Source organism: Pteronotus mesoamericanus, unplaced genomic scaffold, assembly GCF_021234165.1.
Source record: "Pteronotus mesoamericanus isolate MK-2021 breed Mesoamerican mustached bat unplaced genomic scaffold, CSHL_Meso_final contig_90, whole genome shotgun sequence".
Taxonomy (NCBI): Eukaryota; Metazoa; Chordata; class Mammalia; order Chiroptera; family Mormoopidae; genus Pteronotus; species Pteronotus mesoamericanus.
This window is the reverse complement of record NW_026555277.1, coordinates 34,345,202-34,360,269: the sequence shown is the minus strand read 5'-3', so window position 1 is coordinate 34,360,269 and position 15,068 is coordinate 34,345,202. Positions and strand designations below refer to the sequence as shown.

The 15,068-nt window shown below is 36.5% G+C and overlaps 1 pseudogene; it reads left to right on the top strand.

Annotated features, from left to right (window-relative positions):
• Positions 1-14,170: 14,170 nt before the first annotated feature.
• LOC129080672 (60S ribosomal protein L23a-like) lies at positions 14,171-14,639 on the top strand (annotated as a pseudogene).
• The last annotated feature ends 429 nt before the right edge of the window (positions 14,640-15,068 follow it).

Genomic DNA, 15,068 nt, shown 5'->3' with positions numbered 1-15,068 from the left:
CTAAAGCCCATGGTCTCAAACCTAAATGGAATACCTGACCTAACCGCCTGTCCACCTTTCCTAAAACTATAATCTTAATCAGTCTGGAATTTCCTGGTCAAGCACCAGTAAGGTAATATGACACACGGGCACCCTCCTCCCTTGCATAGGAAGAAAAGGCAATCTGTATGATAAAAACCCTTAGGTTCCCTTTCTGCCAAAAAAAAAATAATAATAAGTTGGCCCAAAAATAATTATTTTCTTTAGTAAATAGCTCCCTTATCCCACCCTTCTTCCTAAAAAAACCTTTCATTTAGCACAACCCTGGAACATTTGTCTAGTTGCTAAATGGGATGCTGCCCAATTTATGAATTGCTTAATAAAGCCAATTAGATCCTCAAATTTATTCTACTGCATGTTGGTTTTTAATAAGTAACTCAAATAGCTTTTCTGAGCATCAACCATTTACTAGGCATTATTGCAGGTGCTGAAGATAAATCAATGGCAAAGGCAGAGAAGCTCCCCCTCCTGTTAGGGTTTACATTTTACATTCCAGGAAAAGTTTGGAGCAACAGGCAGGCTTCAGTCCTTTGGGGGGTTTATAAGGCATAGAAAACAAACAAGTTTGTAGTTTATGCTAATTAGAATGTAAAGCCAAGAAGTTACTTGATCTGATAAATATTTTAAAAGCTCACCCTGGTTTCCTCGGTGTGATAACAGCCAGAAACCTCCAGAACTATTGTTGTTATTTTGATTATTATCAATAATAAATATCCTGGTTCTCTGTTGCTTACTTTTTTTGAAGACAGAAATTCTGTCAACACAGTGACAACAATTTCAAACCACTAGAGGGAATCGTTTACAAAAGGACACCAAAAGAGCACCCAGTCTTGTTTGCTCTGGGAGCCTATTTCCTCCAGGTAACTTCTAAGCTAAAATGAAGTGTCGTCTTAGCCAGTAATGTTTATAAGGCAGAAGCCCCCTGAGGTAAGTTGAAAGAGAGTAGAAGAAACAGTGCCCATCTGTAAATACAGTGATAATTTGTAATCAATCATACCCCTTTCTTCTCTAAGACTTTTCAATCCTTTCTAATCATAGACTACTTTAGAATGCGAGGAATAATCAAATTCTATTTGATTCTTTTATGCAAGGAAAAAGACAGCTTTCACATCCTCTTGCAAGAAAAATGCCTAATTCCCTGCCTCCTTTGCCCTTGGAAAATACTGTTTTTTATTGGAAAGAATATAGGTTTTGGACTGGGAAGTCCTGGTTCGTATCCCAAATTCAGCGTTAGCTGTTAAACTTGGGTAAGTTATTTAACTTCTCAAAAATGAAGACTGGGAAACAGATATTTAAACAAAAATTTGTATGTGAATGTGCATAACAGCACTATTCACAGTAGCCAAGAAGTTAATTTAACCCAGACATTCACTGGATGTTTGAATGGACAAACAAAATGTGGTATATCTGTATAACGGAGTATTACTCAGCCATAAAAAGAAATGAAGTATTGATACGTACTACAACATGGATGGAAGTCAAAATATTATGCTAATTAAAGAAAGGCCATATGTCCTATAATTTAATTTATATGAAATATTGAGAATTGGTAAACCCTTAGAGACAGAAAGCAGAAAGTGAATCCCAGGGGATGGGGGAGCTGCTGAGGAGTGTTGGCTAATGGGTACGAGGGTGCCTTTCTGGGTGATGAAATGTTTGGGTGTGAGGCAGGGATAATGATTGTGTAACCCTGTGAACAGGCTAAATGCCACTGATTTGTACACTTTAAAATGGCTAATTCTATGTGATGTGACTTTTACCTCGGTTTTTAAAAAAGTGGGGAGTTCCAGGAGCCAGGAGCCTTCCCCCAATTTTAACAGTCTTAGCCCAAATTTGGCACAAAAGTTAGATTTGGAAACTGTTTCCTTGTCACCTAGAGTCACTTACCCTCTTGGGAAGCCTGATGTAATGCTGTCTTCTGCTGTGTACCTTCATGTCCCATGTGAGACAATATTTGCCTGCATAGAGTTCTATGAGGATTTTTTGTTTTCATCCTATGTTTATCTGCTTTTAAACCAAAGAGGTTACTGAATGATTAGCTAAGAGCTTGAACTTGGGAGTCTATATTTTATATTTAAATTACCTCTTTAAAATAATTTTACAGTTGAAAGGATCTAACAGATTAGCTTTGTGTTCATTGAGTAATTGATCTTAGACTTGTGACTTCTGTTTGAAAAATATAATGGTATTTGATCTTGATAAACAGTTTCAGATTTACTGTATGTAATCTGCTAGTTTTTCTGGAATTGCTTAAGTATTTTGGAAGGTTTTGGTTGTTAGTTATACATTTGAACTGTTTAAAAAAGAAAAAGAATAAATGAAATTTAAAATATTTCAGGGAGCTTAATAGACCAAGATGTAAATGAAACCAAACTGATCAACAATCATCAAAATTTGCTTGATTTATAAATAGAACAAGAAGAACCAGGAATTCTGAGGGAAAGCAAAAAATAAAGTTTCTGAATTTATAAGTTTAATAAATCAAAAATCAATTTTAAAAATAATCAAAAATAGCCTTATCTATGCACAAATTAATCACCTCCAAGAAAACCTAAAACCTCACTTTGATTTTCCTATTCAGTAAAGCTACCCACACTCCCTCTAATCTTCTCTCACCAATGCCAGAGGCACAGAGTCGTGGAACAGACTGACAGCAGTAAGAGGGGAGTGCAGAGGTGGGGACTCCTGGACAGAAGGTGACGGGATTAGTCAAAGAACACAAACGACGGACTCACGGACATGGACAACGTTGAGGAGACCGATAATGGAAGTGCGGGGCAGGCTGGATGGAAGGACCGAAGCGGGGAAATGGGACAACTGTAATAGCATAAACAATAAAATATTAACAAAAAAAAATCTCTCACCAATGCACATACATGCCTTATCCAGGCCCATATCTAACTTTTAAAGCCAACTTCCCCATCACAGTATAGTCCAGCAATACAACCCTCTACTCATGTGCCTGCTTGACTTTGTCCCTTTTTTCTTGTAATAAAATTTATAGCAATCTTAATTCTACCTGAAGAGATTTTTAAAAATAAATAAATAAATAAATAACAAGGGCTTCCACTTTCCTCTCCTCCCTCTCGACTCAGAGCGGTCACCATTAATTGATCACAGCACCTTTTCCTGAAGAGCCAGGCTATTGCCTCAGACTCTCAAAACAGCCTTTTATGTAACTGCTACCACATTATAGGAAATAGTTCAGAAAATGAAATCTGTTAATCACTCCCAGTCTTCACTCCTGAATTATTTTGTCAGCCTTACTTCTCCATCCTATACCACTTAAGAAATAGAATAAAAACCAACACTCTGTACCACATCTGATATACATGGTTACTTGGCCAGGCTTCTTTAAAAAAAATGCTTGACAATGCCTCTGTTATATACTCAAAATCTATTCCTAGGCACAGAACCGTGGACATAAAAAAAAAAAAAAAAAAAGAGGTTCTATGGAAAGTAATTCCACAGGGTGATCTGATGATAAATTCCTAACTGGGCTGCTCATGGGTAGTCACACTCCAGGTCTATACCTTATATAGTGAAAGCTTTTAAGTCAGCCTTACCCATGGTTCTTGTACATCAGGGATAATACATCTTTGAAATACCAGAAGTATCCTTGAAGAAGGTACTAATCCTCAAGAGAGTGCATAATCTTCTTAACTACCCAGTAATCCAATCTCTGTCTTGTTTTCTTCCACCTCCAAGTACATTCCCTCCTTAATATCAAAAGCATAATAGAACCTGAAACACTGCTTTTCTTAGGAGCATTTGATCTCTTGCTCCCCAGCATATGTCATCAGCTTAGCTCAAATTTTTTTAAGAAGTTTATTTTATAAAAACTCTCTACAGATTTAGATGTTTTTTATGTCAACAGAACCTATCCAAATGGATTCCTGAGAACATCCAAAGTTAGACAGCTCCAAAATGGTCTCTTTCCTGTTGCAGAAAATACAAAGAAAAGGACAGTCTCTCCTTGGGGCCACAGGTACTAACTCCTCCATTCTCGGCCTATCTCCAAATTGTCCTATGTCTAAAGGTAAAGACAGTTCATGGTATCATCGCACTTTTCAGACTGATTAAATGGAATAATCTTTAGGACCTATTATTCCCTAGACAGTCCTCTGGAAAAACATACTATAAAAGCTCTACTCCAGTGATCATAGAGTGTTAATCTATCATCAGGATGCATTACCAGCAATTCTTTCAATACATTAGTGAGTACATGGAGGTTTACCAAGGGCCAAATACATTATCAAATGAGTTTCCAACTGACAGGATCACTTAAAATTATAGAACAAAGAGTCCAGAAGCAAATTCATTAATGGATTTTATTCTCAAGATAGCCCTACCTATGGTTCCTAGAATACTTAACTAATTCTGCACTGGAATTTCAGACACTTCTAGATTTGAGAGGGGAATTCAAGAGTTAAAAATTTTAGCCTTAGCTATAGTTGGTAGACTTAAATGATTAATGCATGTGGAAAGCTGTTGTTCAAGGAACTAGAATTCTTGACCTAGTGACTCCAGGAGGCTGACAAGCAATTCAGCTTTGTTCTCCAGGGTGTCTGTGAGAGATCCAGATGTTATCTGAGCCATTGTGTTCCAGGGAGGGAACCAGATAAGGTATTTTTGTTCGACAGATACAAAAGTACTAAGAAAATCTCAGCTGCAACTCTTACCTGATTAAACATTTTTTCCAAACCTCTTACCTACCCTTCCTTCTCTTTATAAAAAGGGCATCTTGAGATGAGATGTTAAGGTGGTTTTTGAGGGTATATAATCTGCCATTTTCTCAAAGCACCAGCATCTGAATGAAGTGCCCATAAAGATTCAATCTTTGTCTCTATTTATTGGTTCTGATAGTGTCAGGCAGCATGAACACTGACTTCCAGTTTCAGATTCACAATACCTTTCTTTAGCACTCAACCACCACTCCTCATATACACACACAAAACTTTTGTCTTTATTTCTGGATGGTTTTTACCTCCAAGGCTTTCTGTTTCATAAGTTTTTCCAGATTACACAAGCATAAAGTGGTAGAACCAGGACGGTGATGTGATGATCCAAAAGTGGGACAGGTTCAGAAGTTACTCTCTTGAATACCTGGACACAGCACAGTGATTTGCTTTTAGCTCAAACTATCTCTTTGAGAAAATATTTCCTTTATATATTTTTGTTTGTTTCTATAATTCAATCTATTATTTATGCATATACAGTTTAGAAATAGAAACATGGGATTGGTTTCCAAAAAGTTTCAGCTGGGAAACTGCCCTTTAAAAGTTAGAGGTGTTTGCTTCTAGCCATGATGGAGTAACTGGTCCAGAACTTGCCCTCTTGCCATAAGCAGCTGGAAAATCAGAAAAAAAATATTTGTTCCAATGTTGCACAACAAGAAGGGCAGGGCTGTGCACACGAAAGGAAGGTAAATATAAGAATCCTAGTATCATCTAGGCTTTCTGTCTACTGGGACTTTCTGGTCCATGGATCAGGAAGGAGAAATTCAGAAAGATTTCTGCATTCTCACTGAGCTGAAGAGACAGAAATCAGTCGGGAGGAGGAGATGTCTGGAATGTATGGAACTGAATACTAGGAAAGAGAGCACTTTACAACGCAAGACCTTCAAAGAGTTTTGTACTAATCACCTAGAAAACCTGGCTTAATGCTAAGCACACATGCTAAGGCAGATCCTGCATGATGCTGGGCAAAGAACAATAACCTGAGAAGGAAAGAGCACCAGGACTGACACAAAGAGGTATGACACTTGAGTTTCCAACAGCCAGAGCGGAGTCATCATTGAACACATAGGGTGCAGAGTGAAGACTGCAGAGAGCTCACATCTTAGTATTATGACTAAAGTATCTTTAGAAGAAATTACCCTTCCTCTAAACCTGCCATAACAAAGATTCACAATTAGCCTTGAAAAGTGAAACTGACTAATAAGTAACTTACTTGAGGTTATAAGGCCTGAAAATTTTCAATATTTGGTGAAAATTATAAACCCATAGTTGCAAAGCTCTCAATGAACACCAAAGAAAACAAATCATCAATTATAAAAAATCTTCAAAGCAGCTTTAGGAAAAGAAATATTAGATAAGATGGGAGCATCAGTAAGAATGGTTGACATCACATCAGAAAAAAACTGCTAACTATAATACAATTATATATATATGTAATTACATATCTACATATGTAATTATTTCAGGCAAAATCAGGTGAAATAAAGACTATTGGACAGATGAAAGCAAAGAAAATTTATTGTCTATATATCAGCACTATAAAAAATAGTCAAAGAAAATTTTCCAGCAGAAGAAAATAATACCAGGTAAAAACTGGAATCTATAAAAAGAAATAGTGACCAAATTGACAAATATGTAAGTAAATACAAGAATTATTTATAGGTATGATATAATCCCAGTAAGCATCCCAGTAAGATTTTTGTAGACATTGACATGACAACTTCAAAATCTATATGAAAATGAAAAGAATTTAGAAGAGCCGAACTAATTTTGAAAAAAATAACAAAGTTATATAATGTGAACTATACACCTTAATTTCAAAACTTAATGTAAAGCTACAATAATCAAGACAGTTTGAGAGTGGTCAAAAATAAATAAATAAATAAATAAATAAATAAAAAGATATCTGCATTAAAGAAAAAAAATAAAGAATCCAAAGAGTAGACTTAAGCAAATATAGTTAAGGTTGGTGCTAGAGAACAGGATATCTGTTTGGGGAAGAGTGGGATCTTGATCTTTAGCTGACATCATGCCCAAAAACCAACTTGAAATATGTCATTGACCTAAAAATAAAAACTATATTATAAAACTTATAGAAGAAAACATGTGAAAAAAATCTTGTTATCTTGGAGCAGGAAAATATTTTCCAAGAAATAAAATACATTAACCAGAAAAGAAAAAAAAGATAAAGCAGATTTCTTTAAAGTTAAATGCCTCTGCTTTTCGAGAGACATTTTTCAGACCATTAACAAATCAATCCCAAACTGGAGAAATATTTACAATACATATATATAACAAGAGACTTCAACCAAATTATACAGAGAACCCTTACTACTCCATATTTAAAAAAAAAAAGCAATCCAATAAAAACAAGAGAGACAAAAGATTTAAAAAGGCCTTCCATGTGTTTTGATATAAGAATGGCCATTAAGCCCATAAAAATATGCTCAATATCATTAGTCATCAGGGAAATATAAATTAAAACTACAATAAGATAGTTCTATATACCCACTAGAATAACTAAAAATAACAACTTAAAATATTAAGTCGTGAAGAGGAACTGGAGCAGCTGCAACTGGTGGGAATATTAAATGGTATAACCATTATAAAAAACAGTTTAGCAATTTCTTATACAGTTAAACCTATAGTCACCATTTAATCCAGCCATTATATTACTAAGTATTTACCCAAGACAAATAAAAAAAATACCTCCACATCAAGACTTGTATACAAACATTCATTATGATTCTATTTAGAACAGCTAAAAATGAAAAACCCTGATGTCCATGAAAAATTGAATGGATAAATACATTGTGGTATGTTCACACAATAGTCTATTACTCACTCATTAAAAAAAATACTGATACATGCAGCAACTTGGATTAATCTAAAAAAAAATGTCAGAGAAACAAGCCAGATACAACCAAGAATAAACTTTTTTTATTTTATTCATAAGAAAGTGTATAATAGGTAAATCTCATCTGCAGTGATTAAAAGGAGAACTGTGTTTGCTGAAGTGATTAAAAGGTGAACTGTGTTTGCTGAAGCCATTGGTAGGGAGGACTGACTGCAAAGGGGTGTGAGGGAAGTTTTGAGAGTAATGGAAATATTCTCTATCATGATTTCTGCAGGGAGTGGTTATATAGATGTATATATTTGTAAAATCCTACAAATTGCACACTTAAAATAGATGCATTTTACTGAATGTAAATTATGTACATGAGTATTAAGTAAAATATTGTTTCATCTTCTGTGGAATCTCAAATTATAAATATATAAAACCATAGATTCAATATCTCATCCGAGATGAACGGCTTTCACACCTACCTACTGGAGTTCCCTTTACAGAAGACCTGATTGACTGCAAAATGAAAACCCACAGTTTCTCTGTAAGGAATAGCCATAAAGAAATTTAACTATATTTATTTTATCATTTTCATATTTCTCTTCCATTTGAATAATTAATAGCTTATCTAATCTAATCATAATGTACTTAATTGAATAAGCCTCAAAGAGACAATGTCAGAAAGTTCACTTTTAAAATATGACCAGTAACACTGAAAGGAAAAGAAATCAACAGAGACAAGAGGGAAGGAGGGAGGAGGGGGCAGGGAAAGGGAAGGGAAGGGGAAAGTCAAGGAACATATAGCAAGGACTCATGGACAAAACCAAAGGGGAAGAGCTGAGGGAGGGAAGGAGGGAGGGGGCAAGGGAAACTGGTGGGGGGAGGCAGAGACAAATGTATTTAAAAAATAAATAAATGAATGAATAAATGCTTGGGGAAAAAAAATAAAAATTAAAAAAAAAAAATCCAGAGTGATGTTAAAGATCAAGGTATGCCTGCAATGTTTTCCCAACAAGAGAAATCAGAGCTGTGTTCATCTTGGCATCCTCAGCAAGGCAAGGGTTACTTACAAAGAAGGATACATTTGGATGGAAAGTATTTCATTTAAGGGTGAGTGAAACCTGACACATTTTCCTGGCTGCTTCTCTCACTGTTGAATTGCACCAATGTCTGGGCTTCACATTTAACAAAAAATATATATATATATATATATGGTTTTGTGTCTTCCTGTTCACTTTGAGTTGAGCAAGAGACAAGTTCAAATAAACTTGATATAGGCCACAGCAAGGAGAGTAGTGCCAAGATTTTTCAAAAGATGCAGAAGTTCACCAATGCAGGTAGTATTTGGCTTTCATATATTTGTTGCCAAAACTAAAAATTCCATGGAAAAATAAACTCTTTTTACTGACTGCTGGGATGAAATAATCCTTCTTTCTTTCCATCAGAATTCCTCAGTTAGAAGCACTTTGTTGCAAGCAAAAGTGATATTTTAAGTAAATACCAACCATGATGAAAATATAGCAAGCATACAAATAAAGGTAGGACTCAAAAGCTTAAACATATATTTCCTTTTAAGGTGAAAGTAAACTATTTTCTAAGTGAACTTTATTATTCATCAAATCTATCAATTATTTCCAAATTATTTGTTGATTTTTATAAAATTGGTGATGTGCTTTTGTTTGGCACAACTTTCCCTAGCAACGTAATGTCCCTGTATGAGCCATAATTCATTGTGGTGAACCACATCAACTCTTCCAACAATTTCCCTAATTAGTTGATAGCAATTCAATAACTTGCAGTCTTCATCAGTAGGGAATTGCTGTTAACTCTCCATTTTCTTATAGGTGCTCTGTGAACCTTAGACCACGGCTCTCTGCTTCCCCAGGAGTTGAAGTTGAAGAAAAAGAGATGAAGGAAAGGCAGGGCACATTAGGAGAAAGCCCCCATTTGTAGCTGGGTTGGTAGCATAGTATAAACATGGCCTGGCCCTGCACTGCAAGGACAAGGAGGGAAACCCGAGTGACAGAAATCCTTGTGTTCTAGCCCACCTCCTGTAAGCTGGCCCCAGCAGTGTAAGGGCCCCTGTCCCTCACCCAGCCCGTCTCAGTGGATGTTAAACGAAAGAGCAGGAGCAGGGAAGGGAGATGATGTACTGAACTCCAGCACCTTCTATTCCTATGCCCAGCACATAAATAAGGACCAGCCCTGTAGAGAACCCTCTTTCAATGCAGGCAGACATAACCAACAGAGGCAAAGCTATTTAGTAGAGCACACGTGATCTTCCAAAAGCACAGAGTACTGCTGGAAAACTCCAGAACACAGCTGAGCTGCTTTTCCAGCCAAAGGCTGAGCTGGCAGAAATAATTATTCAGACATCACCATAACAAGGGGGACTTTTCACCAACGGTCATTACAGTTTCCTATGAGAATTATCTTGAACTAATTTCTCTACATATCACAATCGTTATGGCCAACAGATGACAAAGAGTGTCAACCAAGTGCCATACTAGTGATGGCTTTGTGAGTATCAATCATTATTTCAAATAGTAGAATGTTCAATCAGCAATGGCTTAGGCAATTAAAGACAGTTACTCTACATCCTCATGAGGCCCTGCTCTTTCTGTTTTTCTGCTCTGGCATCTTCTATAAGCTAGCTAATCTTCCTATAGCTGTCACCTTAATTAAAGCCACACCATGGCTTCTATAATTTTGAGCATCACACAGCCAGATGGAAAGAAGAAATGGGGAAAGGGAAGAAGAAAGGAAGAGGCTGAAGCCATAGTGGCAAGAGATATGTACCTATCTTCTTTTATCAGAAATGAAAAACATTTCCCAAAAGTTCCTCAGGAAATCTCCTATCGTAATTTTATCCTATGCAAGAGAGTCTGAAACAAAGTCATACACAAAAGAGGCCAAGAGGAATGAGATCTTAATGTGTACTTTTTTAATTTAATTTATTGGGATGATATTGCTTAATAAAACCATACAGGTTCGAAATGTAGAGCTCAATAAAACATCATCTGCATACTCTATCATGCATTCAGCACCCAAAGTCAAATCTCTCTGTCCTTATTTATACCCTCTTTGTCCACTTCCACCTCTCCACACCCCTCTTTCCCTCTGGCTCTCACCGTACTGTTGTCAGTGTCTATGTGTCATAGACGATAGATTAGATAGAAAGATAGATAATAGATGGTACGTTTTTTTTTTTTGCTTAATCTCTTCATTGTTTTTCATCCAGTCCCCCAACCTCATCAATGTCTTATTTAAACCTTTTATAACTGATTGTTTTGAGCTAGTAGAGTAGGAAGGCTAACTTCTCTGAGATCTAGAGCTGTCTACTACCTATACAAAATAAGGGGGGATGTAAAGTACAGCAGAGAGAATAGAATCAATTATACTGTAATAACTATGTATGGTGCCAGGTAGGTACTAAACTTATTGGGGGGATCACTTTGTAAATTATGTAAATATCTAACCACTATGCTGTACACCTAAAACTAATATAAAGTGATATTCGATGTAGAAAAAGTGAGAGTTCTGTTAAGGGGAAGAAAGTTGGTAGGAACTGAGAGGGATCTGCCACAATGGAATTTTATTTTGCAGATATACTTACAGCTATTATTGGTGCTACCATTACTAGTATTACTACTACTACTATCATTGTCTTTCATTGAAAGGGTACTCTGTGTCAAGTAATTCAGTGTACTAAGTACTTTTATTGTTTTATTTAATTTACATAATAATCTTTGAGGATTGAAAAGACTAACAATAATCATGCAGACAGTGTTTTATTTCATCTAAGGCCTGCATGATTCCAAAGCCCAAATCACTTCATAGTCTTGTACTGACCCATATTTTTATACATGGATGAACCTTAAAAATAGCCCTCCTCACAGTTCAGTCTTAGCATCATTCCTATTATTTAATTCCATGCAGAAGGATGCTCACTGGAAATGAATGCAACTTCTTACTCTACCTTGCACATAATTGTTTTTAAATTGTGTCAAGATGTGCATTGTCTTTATAAAATCATCTAGAAAAAGGGAATTTAATGATGCTATTAGGAAATAACTGTAGAACAAGAGTCCTCTTCCTAGAAGGATTAAATAGTGTGAACTTTACTACTCAAAGCTTGGCTCAGGGTAAATGACCAATAAATACTAGTTGAATGAATGAGATTCAAAGACTTGGAGAGCTGTTTGTTTGGATGATTCTTCTGGTGCCTAGAAAGTCTTACAAACATATGTACTATTAGCACAAAAAATAGAAAAAAGAAAATTATCTTTCTGCAAATTTTGAAGATCACAGGCAAAAAAATTAGATTTCAAGATAGTAGTATAGGTTAGTTTCAGGGCTGTTGATCAAAAAACAAGGTTTAATCCATAAATTCCTTTTGATCTTCATCTTTCACACAAGCATAATGCTTCCAAAAGACTATTTAGAGTGATCTGGATTTGAATAAATTGAATGTATTTTAAAATAAATGTGGCATTAAATTATGTTCTTTGAAATAGCGTTAACATTTTATAAGCATTATTAAGCACCAGGTGCTATGCTAAGGAATTTAAATGCATCTCATTTAATTATCATGCTAACACTATTAGGTAGATGTTATCTGAAGTTTTATGTAGCCTAATAAGCAGCACAAGTATTCTACCAGGCCTAAGTTCATAATGATATTATAGATTAAAGAATTCGATGGAGATCAAAATATCATTATTATATATCAATGCTCATCAAAGAACATGACTTTAAGTCTGGAACAAGCAGCCCCACCCTGTGTCAGGTAGCAAGTACTACACAATGGCGGTCTCCTGGATAGCTGGGCACCTGCAGTGACAAGACAATGAATGAGCCAGCCCAAGCGCACACGCTCTGAGGACACGATCCACAAGGAGAAGTGTCTGATGGATAAGAGCTGCATGCAGACCTCCTTCCTTCTTGCACATTCACAGTCAGAGAAGTTGCTTTTCTATGGCCCCCTAGAATGAGACTTCGAGATAGAGATTTATCTGCAGGAGGTTTACTGGGGAGTTTCTTAGGGATCAACAGCTAGGAGGGATTGAGAGCAGCAGGATTGAGCAAGGGGAGACATTGAACTGCAGTACCATTACAACAGAGACCTCTTCAGTGCCACAGCGAGCTCTGGATCAGGGCAGCTCTTGCACGGTTGTCTTACATTGAGGTAAGAGGCCCAGGTCTCTGTGCCTGTATGCTGACTAGTCATTGAATGCAGGCTGCCCCTTGGAAGTGACATATTTGAGCAAGGCCACTCCCTTCAATTACAGGCTGTTCTTTAGTGTGACTCACCTGTGACCTGTGGACAGTCAGCATCCTTGCAGGGGAAGAAATGAATGTCTTAGTCCTAAAAGCAGAGGTGTGGGAGGAGCAGCACAGATGCCCGAGTCATGTGGGTTTTCCAGCAGAGCCTCTCCACATGGTAAAAGAAACTGAGGGGAAAAGACAATCTCCAAAAATAGGTATCACAACTATACCCACTTTTACACACAAATAAGAAAGTAATGAGAATATACAGCAAGTGGTAAAGATAGGAATTACAAGTAGTCTGAACTCAGTCTGTTATATTGTCTTTTGCTACAGAGCTTGGGTACTAAGTAGTTTACAGGAAAATGTGAGGAAATTATAAACTTACAATGATATATTATAAACAGTATCACATGAGTTGGCAATATATGAAAATAAAAAAGAACTGTTTAGTACACTTGGACTCATAGAAGTATTTACAAAAACATATATCTGACTATCTGTTTGAATTTGATATCCACTTATGCTGCCTCTTGATAACTATAATAGTTGTTAGCAAGTTCTCCCTTTTCACAGAACCAGAATCTGCCTTTCTGTACATTGTGCACGTTATTTGTAAGTACTAGTTGTGTATCGGACTCACCCATGGAGCTATAAACAAACTACAAATGTCCTGACCCCCACCTCAGATGTATAGAACATCAGAGCTTTCTGAGTTGAAATCCATATTCTGGTTTTTAGTGTTTGTTTAAGTTTCTTAGTTAATTCTGCTCATTCTCCAGGTTAAACACCATTGCTGTGGTATGACATATATTTAACTTATTTTTCATAGCATTAAAGCCATAACTGTCCAGAATATATTAATCTCATTTAACATATTATACATGCAAATTCTCTAATCTAAAATTTCTAGGTCAAACAGGCATGTTCTTTCAAGCAAGACTCAGAAGCTGTGGTTCATAGATTCTTCAGCATAGGTCCTGCTACCACAGCTCAATCCCCAGAGTTCCAATTAAAAATATCTTTTTGCCTTTTAGCAACATAATAACACATATACTACAAAATACAATAGATTTGATCTAGGTTTTTCAACATCTGTGAATATTAGGTACCATAAACTTATGGTTCCAATGTCTAAAAGAAATGAAAAATGAAAAATTTTAAGTACAGGCAACTTACCACTTCATAGCATAACAGCAATTCTTTATTACTTTTAAATTGTGTGTTCACAGCCACTCTATTTGATATTTAAAAAGCATTTAAAACATTTTCCACAAAGATGGTGCCCAAAGTGAAGAAGGAAGCCCCTGCCCCTCCCAAAGCCAAAGCCAAAACAAAGGCTTTGGAGGCAAAGAAAGCAGTGCTGAAAGATGTCCACAGCCACAAAACAAAAATCCAAATGAAGAAGATCCACACATCATCCACCTTCCGATGGGCCAAGACATGGTGGCTCTGAAGGCAACCAAATATCCTAAGAGCAGTCCCAGAAGAAACAAGCTTGAGCACTATGCTATCATCAAATCTCCCGTGACTATCGCGTCAGCCATGAAGAAGGTAGAAGACAACGATACACTTGTGTTCACTGTGGATGTCAAGGCCAACAAGCACCAGATCAAACAGGCTGGGAAGAAGCTCTATGACATTGATGTGGTCAAGGTCAACACACCGTTCGGACCGAATGGAGAAGAGAAGGCATATGTTCCACTGGCTCCCAACTAGGGTGCTTCAGGTGTTGCCAACAAAATTAGGATCACCTAAACTGAGTCCAGCTGGCTAATTCTAAATATAAAAATTTTATACTATTAAAAAAGCATTTCATGTGTTTACTTTTATAACCAAATTAGTCACACTAACACATTCCAGGCACATATATAGTGGTTGTTGGGCAATACAAATGCCCACCAGAATGTAAATTCCATGAGGATAGGATTTTGTTTTTTGGTACCTGACTGCACCCCCAGTGTCTAGAATAGTGCCTGGCACATGGTCCATGCTCCATCAATACTGTCAGTTGAATGAATGAACATCAGAGTTAGGCATGAGTGGAAAGCAATTTACGGAAGTGACAAGTAACTCATGTCCAATAGTCCATAAACAGAGGTGTCATGGTGGCAACGACACACCATGGTGTTCCTAGAATAAAAAAGATGGGAAGCCGACTAGACTGCATTTATATA